This window comes from Myxine glutinosa, chromosome 8, assembly GCF_964187855.1.
Source record: "Myxine glutinosa chromosome 8, kmMyxGlut1.1, whole genome shotgun sequence".
Taxonomy (NCBI): domain Eukaryota; kingdom Metazoa; phylum Chordata; class Myxini; order Myxiniformes; family Myxinidae; genus Myxine; species Myxine glutinosa.
The window spans coordinates 129680962-129698411 of NC_136268.1; the positions used below are offsets into that span (position 1 = coordinate 129680962).

General features: G+C 41.8%; 1 protein-coding gene across 1 annotated transcript in view; it reads right to left on the reverse strand.

Moving 5' to 3' along the window:
- LOC137433190 (tenascin-R-like) overlaps window positions 1–8256 on the reverse strand; it is a 115066-nt gene extending 106810 nt beyond the window's left edge. The window contains exon 1 of the mRNA XM_068125640.2: window positions 8120–8256. The gene's annotated coding sequence lies outside the window, so the exon portion shown is untranslated. The remainder of the gene's footprint in view (window positions 1–8119) is intronic.
- Window positions 8257–17450: the final 9194 nt, after the last annotated feature.

Sequence of the window (17450 nt, forward strand, 5' to 3'; positions counted from 1 at the left end):
TTTTTATTTCGTTTCAACACAAACTCAGGAAATTGTGACCACATATTATTAAGTGGTGTGGTCATGTTAACATATCCAAATAGTGACCATCCATATGTTATCAAGTGGTGTGATCATGTTAACCTATCCAAATAGTGACCATCCATATATTATTAAGTGGTGTGATCATGTTAACCTATCCAAATAGTGACCATCCATATGTTATCAAGTGGTGTGATCATGTTAACCTATCCAAATAGTGACCATCCATATGTTATCAAGTGGTGTGATCATGTTAACCTATCCAAATAGTGACCATCCATGTGTTATTAAGTGGTGTGGTCATGTTAACCTATCCAAATAGTGACCATCCATGTGTTACGAAGTGGTGTGATCATGTTAACCTATCCAAATAGTGACCATCCATATGTTATCAAGTGGTGTGATCATGTTAACCTATCCAAATAGTGACCATCCATATATTATTAAGTGGTGTGATCATGTTAACATATCCAAATAGTGACCATCCATATGTTATCAAGTGGTGTGATCATGTTAACCTATCCAAATAGTGACCATCCATATATTATTAAGTGGTGTGATCATGTTAACCTATCCAAATAGTGACCATCCATGTGTTATCAAGTGGTGTGATCATGTTAACCTATCCAAATAGTGACCATCCATGTGTTATTAAGTGGTGTGATCATGTTAACCTATCCAAATAGTGACCATCCATATATTATTAAGTGGTGTGATCATGTTAACCTATCCAAATAGTGACCATCCATATGTTATCAAATGGTGTGATCATGTTAACCTATCCAAATAGTGACCATCCATATATTATTAAGTGGTGTGATCATGTTAACCTATCCAAATAGTGACCATCCATATGTTATCAAGTGGTGTGATCATGTTAACCTATCCAAATAGTGACCATCCATATGTTACCAAGTGGTGTGATCATGTTAACCTATCCAAATAGTGACCATCCATATGTTATCAAGTGGTGTGATCATGTTAACCTATCCAAATAGTGACCATCCATATGTTATCACGTGGTGTGATCATGTTAACCTATCCAAATAGTGACCATCCATATGTTATCAAGTGGTTTGATCATGTTAACCTATCCAAATCGTAACCATCCATATATTATGAAGTGGTCTGATCATGTTAACCTATCCAAATCGTAACCATCCATATATTATGAAGTGGTCTGATCATGTTAACCTATCCAAATAGTGACCATCCATATATTACGAAGTGGTGTGATCATGTTAACCTATCCAAATAGTGACCATCCATATATTATTAAGTGGTGTGATCATGTTAACCTATCCAAATCGTAACCATCCATATATTATGAAGTGGTCTGATCATGTTAACCTATCCAAATAGTGACCATCCATATGTTATCAAGTGGTTTGATCATGTTAACCTATCCAAATCGTAACCATCCATATGTTATCAAGTGGTTTGATCATGTTAACCTATCCAAATCGTAACCATCCATATATTATGAAGTGGTCTGATCATGTTAACCTATCCAAATAGTGACCATCCATAAATTACGAAGTGGTGTGATCATGTTAACCTATCCAAATAGTGACCATCCATATATTATTAAGTGGTGTGATCATGTTAACATATCCAAATCGTAACCATCCATATATTATGAAGTGGTTTGATCATGTTAACCTATCCAAATCGTGACCACCCATAAATTATGAAATGGTGTGATCATGTTAACCTATCCAAATCGTAACCATCCATATATTATGAAGTGGTCTGATCATGTTAACCTATCCAAATAGTGACCATCCATATGTTATCAAGTGGTTTGATCATGTTAACCTATCCAAATCGTAACCATCCATATGTTATCAAGTGGTTTGATCATGTTAACCTATCCAAATCGTAACCATCCATATATTATGAAATGGTCTGATCATGTTAACCTATCCAAATAGTGACCATCCATATATTATTAAGTGGTGTGATCATGTTAACCTATCCAAATCGTAACCATCCATATATTATGAAGTGGTTTGATCATGTTAACCTATCCAAATCGTGACCACCCATAAATTATGAAATGGTGTGATCATGTTAACCTATCCAAATCGTAACCATCCATATATTATGAAGTGGTCTGATCATGTTAACCTATCCAAATAGTGACCATCCATATATTACGAAGTGGTGTGATCATGTTAACCTATCCAAATAGTGACCATCCATATATTATGAAGTGGTCTGATCATGTTAGCATATCCAAATAGTGACCATCCATATGTTATCAAGTGGTGTGATCATGTTAACCTATCCAAATAGTGACCATCCATATATTACGAAGTGGTGTGATCATGTTAACCTATCCAAATAGTGACCATCCATATATTACGAAGTGGTGTGATCATGTTAACCTATCGAAATAGTGACCATCCATATATTCCGAAGTGGTGTGATCATGTTAACCTATCGAAATAGTGACCATCCATATATTACGAAGTGGTGTGATCATGTTAACCTATCCAAATAGTGACCATCCATATATTACGAAGTGGTGTGATCATGTTAACCTATCCAAATCGTGACCACCCATAAATTATGAAATGGTGTGATCATGTTAACCTATCGAAATAGTGACCATCCATATATTACCAAGTCGTGTGATCATGTTAACCTATCCAAATCGTGACCACCCATAAATTATGAAGTGGTGTGATCATGTTAACCTATCCGTGAACTTTGCTGTAACCGACCGATCGCGTGAACGTTTCATGATAGATGCCATGCGTGAAAAGGCTCAACATCAAGGTGTCTGTTATACTACATTTAAAACCGTTTAAATAATCACGTGGGTGTGATTTCAAAAATAACCAATGAGATTGTTATATAAACGAGGGTGCGGTTTTTGCGGTAAAATGTTGCTTTTAACAAACAGACAAAAACCAACTCTTGATAAATGACGGCTCAGACATTCTGCACCGAGTGAGCAAGAAAGGAAAACATCTTTAACCCACGAGCATTTAAAATTCCTCCGCTATGTTAATCAATACGGCTATGGATGTTTAAATAAATAAATAAATCGGCCATAATGCAAACAAACGAGGCAGTTAGCTTATTTACACGATAACGAGGTGTCACAAAACCGTTTTACATTCTTTACTTTCTCAACTGCAATTGAGGAGCACCCAGACACCAGTCAGTCCGTTAACCCCTGCGATGATGCTTGGCATACAATGGGCCCATTCACTATGGGGGTCTTTGCTTTGTGGGACACCGGGCGATGCTCAGACTGTTTGCAGTTGGGCTTCATTCCTTATCCATAAATTAAAATGGTGCCTTCGGTGATCCTTCGGCTTTCAGTCACGTGTGCCAATGGGCGCTTAATCTCCATTTATCTGATGTGATCAATGGCAATGAATGACGTCATAAATGATTAATACATCATCATAATCAATGAAATCATTGTGGATTTATTTTTTAATAATCAGATGAACCACTAACATTTTGTTGAGTACATAATCTTTTTACGTATAGTGTATATAGTAAGTAAGCAAATAATAAATAAATGAATGAATGAATGAATGAATGAATAAATGAATGAATGAATGAATGAATAAATTAATTAATTAATGAGCTGATTTCTCAATGAAATCACCAATGGATATCAGATTATTTTTTTAAATGTATCAATTATACTGTATTCATAAACCCCCAACTCCAATAAATCTGCTCCATTCGAGTCAAACCACGACAGCCCCCGAACGTACAGCTGGGCCTCCATCTTGGCCGATTCAAATGGAAAGTGCTAAGCATTCATATCGAACACGATCGAAGCACATTCCTTAACCCCATGACCTTCTAAACTTGCAGTGCACAGGAAGTAAACAAAAAAAAAACGTACAAGTTTCAGCCACGATATACCGGTAACTCCATTACACCAAATTGCTTTTCCCGGAAAGGAAGATCGAATTGCCTTTGCTTTGGGATGGTCGTCCATTTATCAAAGTGAGTAATTGTTCAACATTGTTGCATGTAATTAAATAGTTCGTTAAGCATGCAGAAAATGGTCTTTGTAGCGACCCACAATGGAATGGCCTCCTCCATCTGAAAAACTCCCACAGAGGCCTCGCAATAAAGGGAACCATCAAGTCGACGTGACGCCAAATATCAGCATCATCTGGCATCGTGAGACATTTTCAGTCGAATGTCTCGGTGCGGACATGCCTCCCGTCCAGGAACCACATTCAGCAGCGTTCATCTCCATCCTCCCAAAGAAAAGTCCCGATCAGAATGAATTGATTTATATTCTTTTGGAACCCGCACGCCTAAAAGTTCTACGACCATGTTCAAAGCACTCTTTTTCTCCGTGACAAAAATTGGATATTATTCCTCTTTTTGTTCCTTCGCCTTAAGGCTGGATCCCCTTGGCATTAAAAATGCAACAGCATTCCATCTCGTGTCCTCTTGGAGGTTGAAACCTCACAATCGTATTTGAACAGAAAGCAAAATGAGTAATAAAAACTGCTGTGATCGATGCGTCTATTATAACATTAGCTGCATGATCATTTACTTTCATTTTATTATTCCCACTTTACACTCAAACATATCCACATACATATATGTATACATATTTGTTGTTGCTCTTTAAACGGCCACGATAATCCCACCTTGTGAGGTCGGCCGGGGGAAGCTTGGCCCAAGTATTTCACGAACGGGCCTGGCCAGGCTTGACATTCGTCTAGTTAGGGCAGGAATTTAGGATTTGGCCATGGGGTGCCATGGGGTGCCATGGGGTGCCATGGGGTGCCATGCGGTGCCATGGGGTGCCATGCGGTGACATGCGGTGCCATGGGGTGCCATGGGGTGCCATGGAGTGCCATGCGGTGACATGCGGTGCCATGGGGTGCCATGGAGTGCCATGGAGTGCCATGCGGTGACATGCGGTGCCATGGGGTGCCATGGGGTGCCATGCGGTGACATGCGGTGCCATGGGGTACCATGCGGTGACATGCGGTGCCATGGGGTGCCATGGGGTGCCATGGAGTGCCATGCGGTGACATGCGGTGCCATGGGGTGCCATGGGGTGCCATGCGGTGACATGCGGTGCCATGGGGTGCCATGGGGTGCCATGCGGTGACATGCGGTGCCATGGGGTGCCATGGGGTGCCATGGGGTGACATGCGGTGCCATGGGGTGCCATGGGGGTGCCATGGGGTGCCATGGGGTGCCATGGGGTGCTGTGATACTGGCCTACTCTTTGCGAAGGACACCATGAGATCTTTAAAGTCTACCAACCCATGCTGTCAGACAGGAAGTGACAGTTTATAGCTGGGTCGGGATTCCTAGCCAGCTTAGAGCGAGTGTGGTGTAATTCTAGGCCATCCTATGAGCCCAAACAGTAAGTACGACAAAGGAATAGGAATTGAAAGCTTTGATGGAGAAGTTCATTTTGCTGCGCAGATGACGTCATAAGCTAAATACTTCATTGCCACAAAGATCCTGTTTCTAAAATATTGCAAACACTTAGTAAATAGTAAAATAACCAAGTTAAGTCCTGATCAATTAAATTGATATACATATATTTGATTACAGTTTTGAGCTAAATATGGGATTTAAATTATTACTAAATGTGGGATTTAATCCCCCCCCCCTTCCCATGTCTCCTCCTCCCCCCAAGCCCCTCTCCCTCCCACAGATCTTCCGATGTCCCTGCTCTCAAATGTTGTACTTGTGTGCTTCCCTCTCTCTCCCCATCTTGTCTCCCGCTCCCTTTATTGTATGATTTGTGTATCAGTTTTTTTGTGATTAATGTTATCTCTTAATGTTATCATGTTATCATGATAAAACATGTTAACATGATAACATTAATGTTATCATGACCCTCGATCTTGTATACAAAAATAAAATTACAACTGAGATTTAAAGGAAACAAGAGAGTATGGTTGTAATTACAGCTGGTTTAGGGATAAGGAGAAGCATGCAGTAAAGGGAGGGGAGATTCATGTAAAGATAATGATAAAAAAAGAAAGTCAGAAAAAAGACCAGAATAAATTATTTTCTAGACACAATGTGAAAAGGGGTAGGGAGTGTTTGTCTCAAACAACCTCCAGACTTTTGTTCATTTACTGGAGGATCCATCAACTGAGGCACATCATTCCATGTCAACATCAGTCTGACAATGCAGCCAAAGAGCAGCCATTCTTGAGCTGAATAGCCCAAGGATGGCGTTTCCAGGCATATTGCTCTAATTGAAAAGTGACAGCTATGAAAAGGAAACCTTGGAGGGAGGTCGTGAGAAGCTGCGTCCAATAATGCAAGGACTACAGACCGCATCGCCACGGCTTCCACAGATAAAAGAAATGAGTGGGAGGAAAAGGCTTCAAGTAAGAACTCGCTTTCTTGCCACAACAATTGACAACTTAGACTTCAACAACTATCGGAGACGCCTCCTCGAGATGGTTGTACCCCCCAACGCAAATCGGGGGCCAAATCTTCCCCATTTTTCCCTGTTTCCCGGATTCGTCAGGGCAGCGCGGTCATGTTCAGAGTGCTGATCAGTCCCGATGGACCGGTCCTTTCCCTCTTGTGTCTCTGTCTCTGTCTCTCTCTGTCTCTCTGTGTCTCTCTGTCTCTCTGTCTCTCTCTCTTTCTTTCTCTCTCTGTCTCAGATGTCTCTCTGTCTTAGATGTCTCTCTGTCTTAGATGTCTCTCTGTCTCTCTTTCTCTTTCTCTTTCTCTTTCTCTCTCTCTCTCTCTCTCTCTCTCTCTCTCTCTCTCTCTCTCTCTCTCTCTCTCTCTCTCTCTCTCTCACTCTCTCTAACTCTGTCGTGGCCCTGACTTTGTGAAGGTGGAGTACACCATCTTGGATGTGGGGGATCTCTGGGTCGCTCCTGGGAGATCGATCGGCTGTCTCCGTGCTGCGGGCTTGTTTGAGAGAACTGTCTGGGGCTATACAACAACAACCAACAACAACTTAGACTTCAGACTGTACAAAACTGAAAAAAAAGAAACCCTCACAAGAATATCACATCATGGCTTCAAATGAGAAAAAAAGAAATCAAATTCTGAGATTACATGAGATATCTGTTGTTTTATTGCAAGGGAAATCCAATGTGGATTTGTGCACAGCAGGTTTCCAGTATCTTTGCCACCATTGAGGAATCTCTTGAGGTTCCAAATTCAGATTCGACACGAGTCGCTTAGCTGCTAAATCTCGCTTTGTACCTGCTACCGCAAATCAGGCCCAGTGCCCTGGACACAGGCATATGCATGACAAAGTGCTCCCAGATCAGCAGCGCCTGCCCTTGGCAATCGGGCCGGAAACCAACCCGGCCGCCCCTTGTTAGAAGCTGCGCTTGTTCAGCATCCATGGCGCATGCCAGAGAATGAGAGTTGGCCGAGCAGATTCACTTCAACATTGCACACTCAAACCTGGCTGTCTTCCCAACCTACAATGACGCGAAACAATGCGGCGGATTGCATAATAAGGTCAAAGTTTAACTTTTTGGAATATACAGCTGAAAATTGTTCATTCAGCTACTTTTGTGCACTTGTTAGTTGTTGCGTCGCTGGAAAAAGATTTAAAAAAAAAAAAAAATAGTGCACATGCCTCTTTAGATTGATATTCTTTCTGAATGAGAAGCACACATTTTCATACATGTTGAAGTTACTCATTGTGGATTGATACAAATGCAAAAAAAAAACTCCTTGAAACTCAAAAAATCAGAATGCATAATTAGAATAATTACAAATGATAAAATCCCAGCAATATGGCGACCCTTAAAGAAGAGAAAAAAAGATGAGAAAACCTGATCACATTGGAAAATGTCCTGGTATAATTGGAAATAGTTCGGCAAAAGAAAACAAACTTTGCACAAAATCACCTGCACTACTCTAATTATGAACAAGGGAAAGAATTTCTCTCTCATGTGGCAGAAAATAGACTTCACAAGGCAAAAACAACCCACTGCTTTGTTTCATCAGAGCTCGAACGAGGTAGCTGCAAAAATATAAAATCATGAATCTAAAGATTTTCTGGGGATTCCAGAAAAAATTACAGCACAACAGGAATAGATTTAATGAAGCAAAGGCCAAGAAAAGGGCCAAGAATAATAGGCTTTACTTGCTCAGTTGTCTTGAGAAAAGATGCGCACGGCAACAAAGTCTCCTTTCAGTACGATTAATCTCCACGGTTTGTCTTACGTTCCTGCTCCCACTGCAAGCAGCCGTCCAGTCGTCGCCTGTCCACCCTTCCAAGGCGGCGAGCACGCGTCCTGCACTCCCTCTCTTCAAGTAACCACCTCCCCGCCCCTCCCAGCTCCTGCTTACACTCCCTGTGGATAAACCCCTACCCCAGCAGCTTCCGCCAGGCACTTCTCACACTTCGACACCACAGAGCAAGCAACGGCCTCGGGCAAGGCACGGAAAGAAAGCCATCGGTGCCTTGTCGAAGCACCCCCTGCGGTACCACTGGGGGCGGGGGAGAAAGGGTAACACACTTAACATCATTTTTTGCCGACGACTCCATATTACAGCAATGCAACAAAAGGGCTGCTCTCTGAGATTGAACAACGATCCATTTGTCAAGGAAATTAAATCAGAGACATTAATCAGATTACAAATTCATTTTCAAGCGTGCAGTCTCCTGCCAATCGATGAGGATCCAACAAGTAAATGATGGTGCAGGAGTGGATGGCCTTGTAATAAAATGATTTTGGTCGATCAAGGACCAACCAGCATCATTATGTGACAAGGACATCCATAATCTTGTGAAATGGTGGCATAATTACATGTGGATGTGCAAGAAGAGCATGTCAAAAGAAAATTATCTACCCGTGAAGCATATGTGGTAGGACATTCACAAATTCATTTTACCTAATGATTTATCCTAATTAAAAATGATATATATATATATATATAAGTATATTAATATAACGCCTCTGAGGAAGAGAACTAGATTGTTATTGAAACATCATCTACCATATAAAACACAATGTCAGTTTGTGTGTTTGTACAGATGTCTGTCCCCCTTCATAAGGGTGGGTTTTAAAGGCCATTCTTTTAACACGAAAGTGTGTTCAATCTGGTATATTTTTGAGGATAAAACAAATTCGAAAAACATTTTTCAAAAAAGAGTAATTATGTCTTCTATTGGAAATGTAGATGGTGGCTTGCAAACCAAGCCTCAAAGGTGGTGTGTAGAAGCGTTTTTTTAAAATAACAATAAATACAAGGTGCAAGGAGGTGAAATTTGATGGACATGATGTGCAATGCGAGTAAAGTAAAACGGTTGGACATTTACATCCATAGGTTGTCTCATAAATAAAGAAGATATGAGCACACCTGACACGAGACTGATGCTTCGGACTTACGAGGCACCGAGGGATGCTCACGAGGCTGCACCGTCAAATAAACTGTTCCAACGCATCATTTTTGATTGGTTTTTTACTCGTGCTTTAGTGCTTTAATAAACAAGAAAACAAGAAGACGTCATGCGGAGCACAATACTTGCAAAATCTGCCCCCCACGCCCAATGTTTCCATTGATAAAGCATATTGTCCATTTCATGAAGATTAAAATTTACGATCTTGACCAAAGCTCGGGTCAACTGGATGAAAAGTGACGATTTTTCAGATGAAAAATGATGATTTTAGAAGTTTGACCTTGAATTGACCTTTGACCTTTTGACCTCAAAAAAAGTTGGTTTCCCAATTCAGTGAGGCAATATGCAAACGTTCAATTTTCAAGTAAATCGGATGAAAATTGACTTTTTCAGATGTAAAGTGATGATTGTGTAAGTTTGACCTTGAGTTGACCTTTGACCTTTTGACCTCAAAAATAGTGTTTCCCAATTTAGTGACTCGATATGCAGATGCTGTTCAATTTTCAAGTCAATTGGTTGAAAATTGATGCTTTTAAAAATTTGACCTTGAGTAGACCTTTGAACTTTTGACCTCAAAAATACTTCATTTCACAATTTAGTGACTCAATATACAAATGCTATTCAATTTTCAAGTCAATCGGATTTAAAATGTCGATTTTAGAAATCTGACCTCCAGATGACCTTTGACCTTTGACCTCAAAATCAATAGGCTTCTCAATTGGGACGACCTATACAACTTGGTGAAGTTTCATGACGATCGGTTTTGAATTGTGACCTGTAGGCCAGTGACAAACAGACAGACAGACAGACAGACAGAACCACAAACGCAACCGACCAATTCCCAATTTAGTGACTCGATATGCAGATGCTGTTCAATTTTCAAGTCAATTGGTTGAAAATTGATGCTTTTAAAAATTTGACCTTGAGTAGACCTTTGAACTTTTGACCTCAAAAATACTTCATTTCACAATTTAGTGACTCAATATACAAATGCTATTCAATTTTCAAGTCAATCGGATTTAAAATGTCGATTTTAGAAATCTGACCTCCAGATGACCTTTGACCTTTGACCTCAAAATCAATAGGCTTCTCAATTGGGACGACCTATACAACTTGGTGAAGTTTCATGACTATCGGTTTTGAATTGTGACCTGTAGGCCAGTGACAAACAGACAGACAGACAGACAGAACCACAAACGCAACCGACCAATATACTTGAAAAATCTTCCATTTTGCAAGTAAAACATTATAGCGCACTGTGCTGTCTTTTACCAATACACACTCACAAACACACACACGAAAATGCACACACACACACACACACACACACACACACACACACACACACACACACACACACACACACACACACACACACACACACACACACATATATATATATATATATATATATATATATATATATACAGTCACGTGAAAAAGTAAGTACACCCCATGTAAAGTTTTGACTTTTTCAACATATTTCAACATGCAGCTATTTGATCTTCATTTCAACAATATTGATAGATAAAGGTGATATAATACAACAAATATCATGAAACATTTACATTTTGTAGTCCATTGTATCTATCTATAATTCCATTAATCTCTGTGTGTATGTGTGTTTGTATGTGTGTATGTGTGTATGTGTGTATGTGTGTATGTGTGTATGTTTGTCTGTGACCGCTGTTTCTCGACAACTACCGGTCCGATATACTTTAAACTTGCCAGGTATATTGCTGGGGACCCGAGGATGTGCCTTTTCAAGGTTTCATATTAATCGGACAAGTAGTTACCGAGCTATGGCGATTTCTTTACCAAACACTGCAAGCCGTTCGCTTTGGACCAAACCATTGCATGTAAATAGAGGGGGGGGTTCTGTGGTCGTTGCGAATGGACCAAACCATTCATGTAAATAGAGGGGGGGGGGGGTTCTGTGGTCGTTGCGAATGGACCAAACCATTCACATCGAATCATCGAATCACATCGAATGGACCAAACCGTTCGCTTTGGACCAAACCATTGCATGTAAATAGAGGGGGGGGGGGGTTCTGTGGTCGTTGCGAATGGACCAAACCATTCATGTAAATAGAGGGGGGGGGGGGGTTCTGTGGTCGTTACTGCCACGTGGTTTCAAAATTTTTTTTTGTTGTTGTTGTTTGCACGCATGTTTTTTTGCACCCACGTACGGGCACGCCCTAGGATGTTTACACACACACACCCCTACACAAATTTTTTTTTTTTTTTTTTTTTTGGCAAGGAACGGGCACCCACGTACGGGCACGTCCTAGCTTATATATAGTACGGGCATGCCCTAGTAATTTAAATGAACATAAATGCAAATTTCGCATTTGGAAAAAGTAAGTACACCCTTGGCTCTAAAATGTGGTATTGCCCCATTTGGCAGAAACAACCTCAAGTAGGCGTTTCTTATAACTGTCTACCAGTCTCTAACATCGACTGGGAGAAATTTTTGCCCAATCCTCCATGCAGAATTCTTTCAGCTGTGCGATGTTTGAGGGGTTTCTTGCATGCACAGCTCGTTTCAAATCCCCCCACAACATCTCGATGGGATTTATATCTGGGCTTTCACTTGGCCATTCCAGAACCCTCCATTTCTTTCTTTTCAGCCATTCCTTGGTGGATTTACTGGTATGTTTAGGGTCATTGTCATGTTGCAAGGTCCACCTTCGGTTGAGCTTCAACTTTCCGACAGATGGCCTCACATTATCCTCAAGCACCCTCTGGTACAATGAAGAATTCATAGTGGATTCTATGATGGTGAGCTGCCCAGGCCCTGATGCAGCAAAGCTGCCCCAAACCATAATATTTCCACCACCATGCTTTACAGTTGGTATCAGGTTCTTGTGGTCAAATGCTGTCTTTGGTTTTCGCCAAACATGTCTTCTGGTACTGTGGCCAAATAGCTTACCTTTGACTCATCTGTCCAGAGCACATTGTTCCAGAAGTGCTGGTCTTTGCCTAGGTGTTCATTGGCAAACTTTAGTCTTGCCCTGATGTTCTTTCTCGACAGCAAAGGTTTCCTCCTTGCACACCTCCCATGTGGATCAAATTTGTGCAGCCTCTTTCTAATGGTAGACTCGTATACTTTGACATCAACAGTGGCAAGAGCTACCTGTAGGTCCCGTGATGACATTCTGGGGTTCTTAGAGACTTCTTTCAACATCTTGCGGTCTGCTCTCGGGCTGAACTTGCTGGGGCGGCCTGCCTTGAACAAGTTGGCAGTTGTTTGGAATCTTCTCCACTTGTAGATGATCTTCCAGACAGTCGAGTGATTGATTTCAAATTGTTTGGAGATCTTTTTAAATCCCTTCCCAGACTCGTAGGCATCTATAACCTTCTTTCTGAAGGCCTCACAGAGCTCTTTTGATCTCGGCATGGTGACGCCGCACACTTCAACAATAAACAGCAAACCAAACTAAATGTCTGAGGTTTAAATAAGACAGGTTCCTCCAAGATCCTCTCTCACGATGTTCTAATCATTTGCACCTGAGCTGGTGCACCTGATTCTAATTTTAGGTATTTGAAGCAGTGATAAATGTAGGGGTGTACTTACTTTTTCCACATGCGAAATTTGCATTTATGTTTGTTTAAATTATACAATGGACTACAAAATGTAAATGTTTCATGATATTTGTTATATTATATCACCTTTATCTTTCAATATTGTTGAAATGAAGATCAAATAGCTGTATGTTGAAATATGTTGAAAAAGTCAAAACTTTACATGGGGTGTACACTGTACATACTTTTTCACGTGACTGTATGTATATATATATATATATATATAGTGCCTCCATCAGTATTGGGACAGTAGAGTTAAATATTTGTTATTATTGCTGTATACTCATGAAATATTTCAGAGGCCTTGAATAGCCTTTGGAGCACAATCAAGACAATCATTAAGAAGTAGTAGGCGTATGTTACCACTAAGACCCTGCCTAGATCAGGCCGTCCCTCCAATCTGGCTGACCAAGCAAGGAGGAGACTGATCAGAGAGGCCACCAAGAAGCCAATGGCAACTTTTAAAGAACTACAGGCTTTTATGGTGAAGACTGGTCACTGTGTGCATGTGACAACAATATCCCAAGCACTCCACAAGTCTGTCCTGTATGGTAGAGTGGCAAGAAGGAAGCCATTACTCAAAAAATCCCACCTTGAGTCCCATTTGAGGTATGCAAAAAACCACTCCTGAGATTCTGAAGCCATGCGGCAAAAGGTTTTGTAGTCTGATGGAACTTTTTGGCCTAAATGCAAAACGTTACGTTTGGTGCAAACCCAACACAGCACATCACCCAAAGAACACCATCTCTACTGTGAAACATTGTTGGTGGCAGCATCATGTTATGGGGATGTTTCTCATTTGCAGAAACTGGAGCACTTGTCAGGATAGAAGGGAAAATGGATGGAGTAAAATACAGAAAAATCCCAGAGGAAAACCTGCTGCCTTCTGCAAGAAAGCTGAAATTAGGACGAAAGTTCACCTTTCAGCATTACAACGACCCGAAGCACACAACCAAAGCTACACTGGAGTGGCTAAGGGACACAAAGATAAATGTCCTAGAGTGGCCCAGTCAGAGCTCCGACACAAATCCAATGGAAAATCTCTGGCATAACTTGAAGATTGTTGTCCATCTAAGCTCCCCACGCAACTTGACTGAGATTGAACAGTTTTGTTCTGAAGAATGGGCAAATATTGCCCAATCAAGGTGTGCAGAGTTGGTAGAGACCCATCCCAAAAGACTTACAGTTGTAATTGTTGTCAAAGTTGCTTCCGCGAAGTATTAATTCAGGGAGCTGGACACTTATTCAACAAAGATATTCTAGTGTTGTATTTTGGATTAATTTTCTGAAATTTATAGAATTTGTTTTTCACTTGGAAGTTGTGGCTTACGATGAGTAAATAAAGGTGGAAAAATTCTCGTTTGATGAATTTTAATTCCAGGCTATACGGCAACAAATGGTGAAAAATTTTAAAGGTGATGTGGACTCTCTATAGGCACTGTACTTAAACTTCTCATAAATCCACTTCCATTTCCCCCACCAACTCATGAAAGCTCAAACATAATTACGATGCTGGCAAGAGGCCGATCAGTTTGATGAGGAAGCATAAATCGACAGCAAACTGCTTGCCCATCGACGTAGATGGAATAACCTTTCCTGCCACATGTGAGTGTGCGTTGGTCGTTATGAAGTTGCATTTCAATCCTGTGTGTTCTCCCCAGCATAGCTCAAGCTCATTCTGTGTGTGCTCCTCAGCATAGTTCAAGCTCATTCTGTGTGTGCTCCCCAGCATAGCTCAAGCTCATTCTGTGTGTGCTCCTCAGCATAGCTCAAGCTCATTCTGTGTGTGCTCCTCAGCATAGTTCAAGCTCATTCTGTGTTTGCTCCCCAGCATAGCTCAAGCTCATTCTGTGTGTGCTCCCCAGCACAGCTCAAGCTCATTCTGTGTGCTCCTCAGCATAGTTCAAGCTCATTAGGTGTGTGCTCCCCAGCATAGCTCAAGCTCATTCTGTGTGTGCTCCTCAGCATAGCTCAAGCTCATTCTGTGTGTGCTCCCCAGCATAGCTCAAGCTCATTCTGTGTGTGCTCCCCAGCATAGCTCAAGCTCATTCTGTGTGTGCTCCTCAGCATAGCTCAAGCTCATTCTGTGTGTGCTCCCCAGCATAGCTCAAGCTCATTCTGTGTGTGCTCCCCAGCACAGCTCAAGCTGCAGAACAGACCAAGTGCGTTTATTATCACTAGAACCTGGAAGAATGCCTTCCTTACATTTGTTACATTTCTCCATATATTTGGATCTGGGAATATAATTTTATAAATGTGCTAAAGGAATTGGTTTCCATGTTGCTCGATAATTGTGAATACTGTCTCACCATATAAAAATCAATTTGATGATAAATTTTTTTCATACATGGTCTCGGCTCGTGGAAGAGCTAGGACACAGGACATATCTGGACACAACATAACAAAGGGAACAGCAAGAGACAGGGGAAACGCCATTAGCAGGGCGGACAGTGAAAATAGACAGAGACGGACAAACAATTGATGTGGGTAACGGTAAGGTGAACAAGGTGAATGAACAAGGTGAACAAGATGGATAAGTAAGCATAAATTTGAGAGGATGGTTTAACAGGTGTAGAAAAGATCATCGTTTTGGATGTGGGATGACCTGAGATGGTGGTGAGCAGCTGTCCTGAAGACCTGGAGGGAAGAATGAGATTGAAGAGCGTGTGGGAGTTCGTTCCAGAGGTGGGAAAAAGGAGGAAAATTGAGTGGAGGTGAGCATTTTGGTTCTGGATTTAGGCAGTTTTACTTGGAGGGATTTGATCGTGGATCATAAGCATCCTGCAGATCCCTGTGGGTGGAGGTGGGTGGGGTGGACAATGCATGGAGGGGGCAGAGGATGCAAGACCAGAAAGGAGACAGAAGAAGGCCGAGAGACCACCGACCAGCTGTGATGGGAAAGTGATAGGCCCATAGACTCAGCTTCATCGCAAGAGAGTCTAATGATCTTGAAATCCTTGGTTTCTACGGCGTCAAGCTGAGCAAGATGTGAGGCAGAAGCGTCAGCCCAGAGGGGACAGCAGCACTCCATCAAGCTGCGGATGAAAGCCTTGTAGGTCGATAAGAGCTTAGGTCTGCCAAGGAATAACTTTGTCCGATGGAGAATGCCCAGTAGGCGTTTGGCTTTGGGGGCCAACTTTGAAATGTGGTTTGCCCAAGAGAGATCATGGCTGAAAATGAGACCCAAGAGTTTGAGCTACTGAACCTCTTGTTGTTTTTGAGGACGTAGATGAAAGGGTTTGCCAAACGTACGTTTCGGAGAGAGAAAGAAAAAGAAAGAGAGCGAGAGAGAGAGAGAGAGGGAGAGGGAGAGACAGAGACAGAGACGGAGACGGAGACGGAGACGGAGAGGGAGAGGGAGAGGGAGAGAGAGGGAGAGAGAGAGAGAGAGAGAGAGAGTGTGGGATTTATCGGGATTGAAAGACGAATTCCAAGTGTTTGACCAAATTGTGATTTTGTCAATGTCTGAGGAGAGGAAAGAGGCTGCTGCCTGTCTGTCAGAAGGATGAGGGATGTCACGGCAGAGAGTGGAGTTATCAGCAAAGTGATAAAGAGGATTTTCTAGAGAGACAGAGAGATCAGTGATGAGATCAGGAATAGGACTGGGCCTAGAACACTGCTTTGGGGTACTGCAGCCTTAACAGGGAGAAGAAAGAATTCCATTAAGAGTTACATGTTGGCTACGAGAGTGGAAGGAGTCAGTAATCCAAGAGTGGCGTTGGTCTTGGATTCCATAGGCAGAAATTTTGGAGAGCAAGGCCAGATTGACAGGCTTCATCAGGCCAAAATCTAACACTACCGTTCATAAAAGCACAATATTTGGACATTGGACCTGCCAATCATAATACCATAGACAGTCATGGATTATTTATTCATTCATTTTGTGTGCAGTATGTGGTTGCTAGTTTGCATCCTTCCTGGGGATTGTGGTGGTGCTCCCGATGCAGTTCCCCCCTGTTGCTACCGATGCAAGTTAAGCTGGCTAGCTTAAGATCTTAGGGTCTTGGATTCAAGCCCCTGACGTCATCCTTCTGAGGTTGGCAAAATGAGTACCAGCTTACTGGGGCAATAGGGGCACTGCACCAGCAGCACAGGCACACTCCCAGCGATGATACAACCAGTAGCCAAAGGCTGCACACGAGATAATGATAACATCACCGGGTACACTGAGGAAATTACAAATTTCTGCCACCTTCAGTTAAGCCTGGCAAGCTGGTTCATTACTTGGGTCAAAAACTTTTCCTTGCCAACACCACTAAGCGAACTGTGAGAAGAATTGGGGCCATTAAATATGAGGATGTGGTCGCATTATGTAGTAGTACTAAAAAATAAATAATTACCTTTTTAAGGCCGTTTTCCCTGCTAGAGCGGGGGTTAGCCTTCTAGGCCCCATGACAATCATCATGGTTCCCTTTTTGAGGCAATGTTTTTATGGCCGGATGCCCATCCTTACACCAACCCTTTAGTCGCTTCTTACGACACGCAG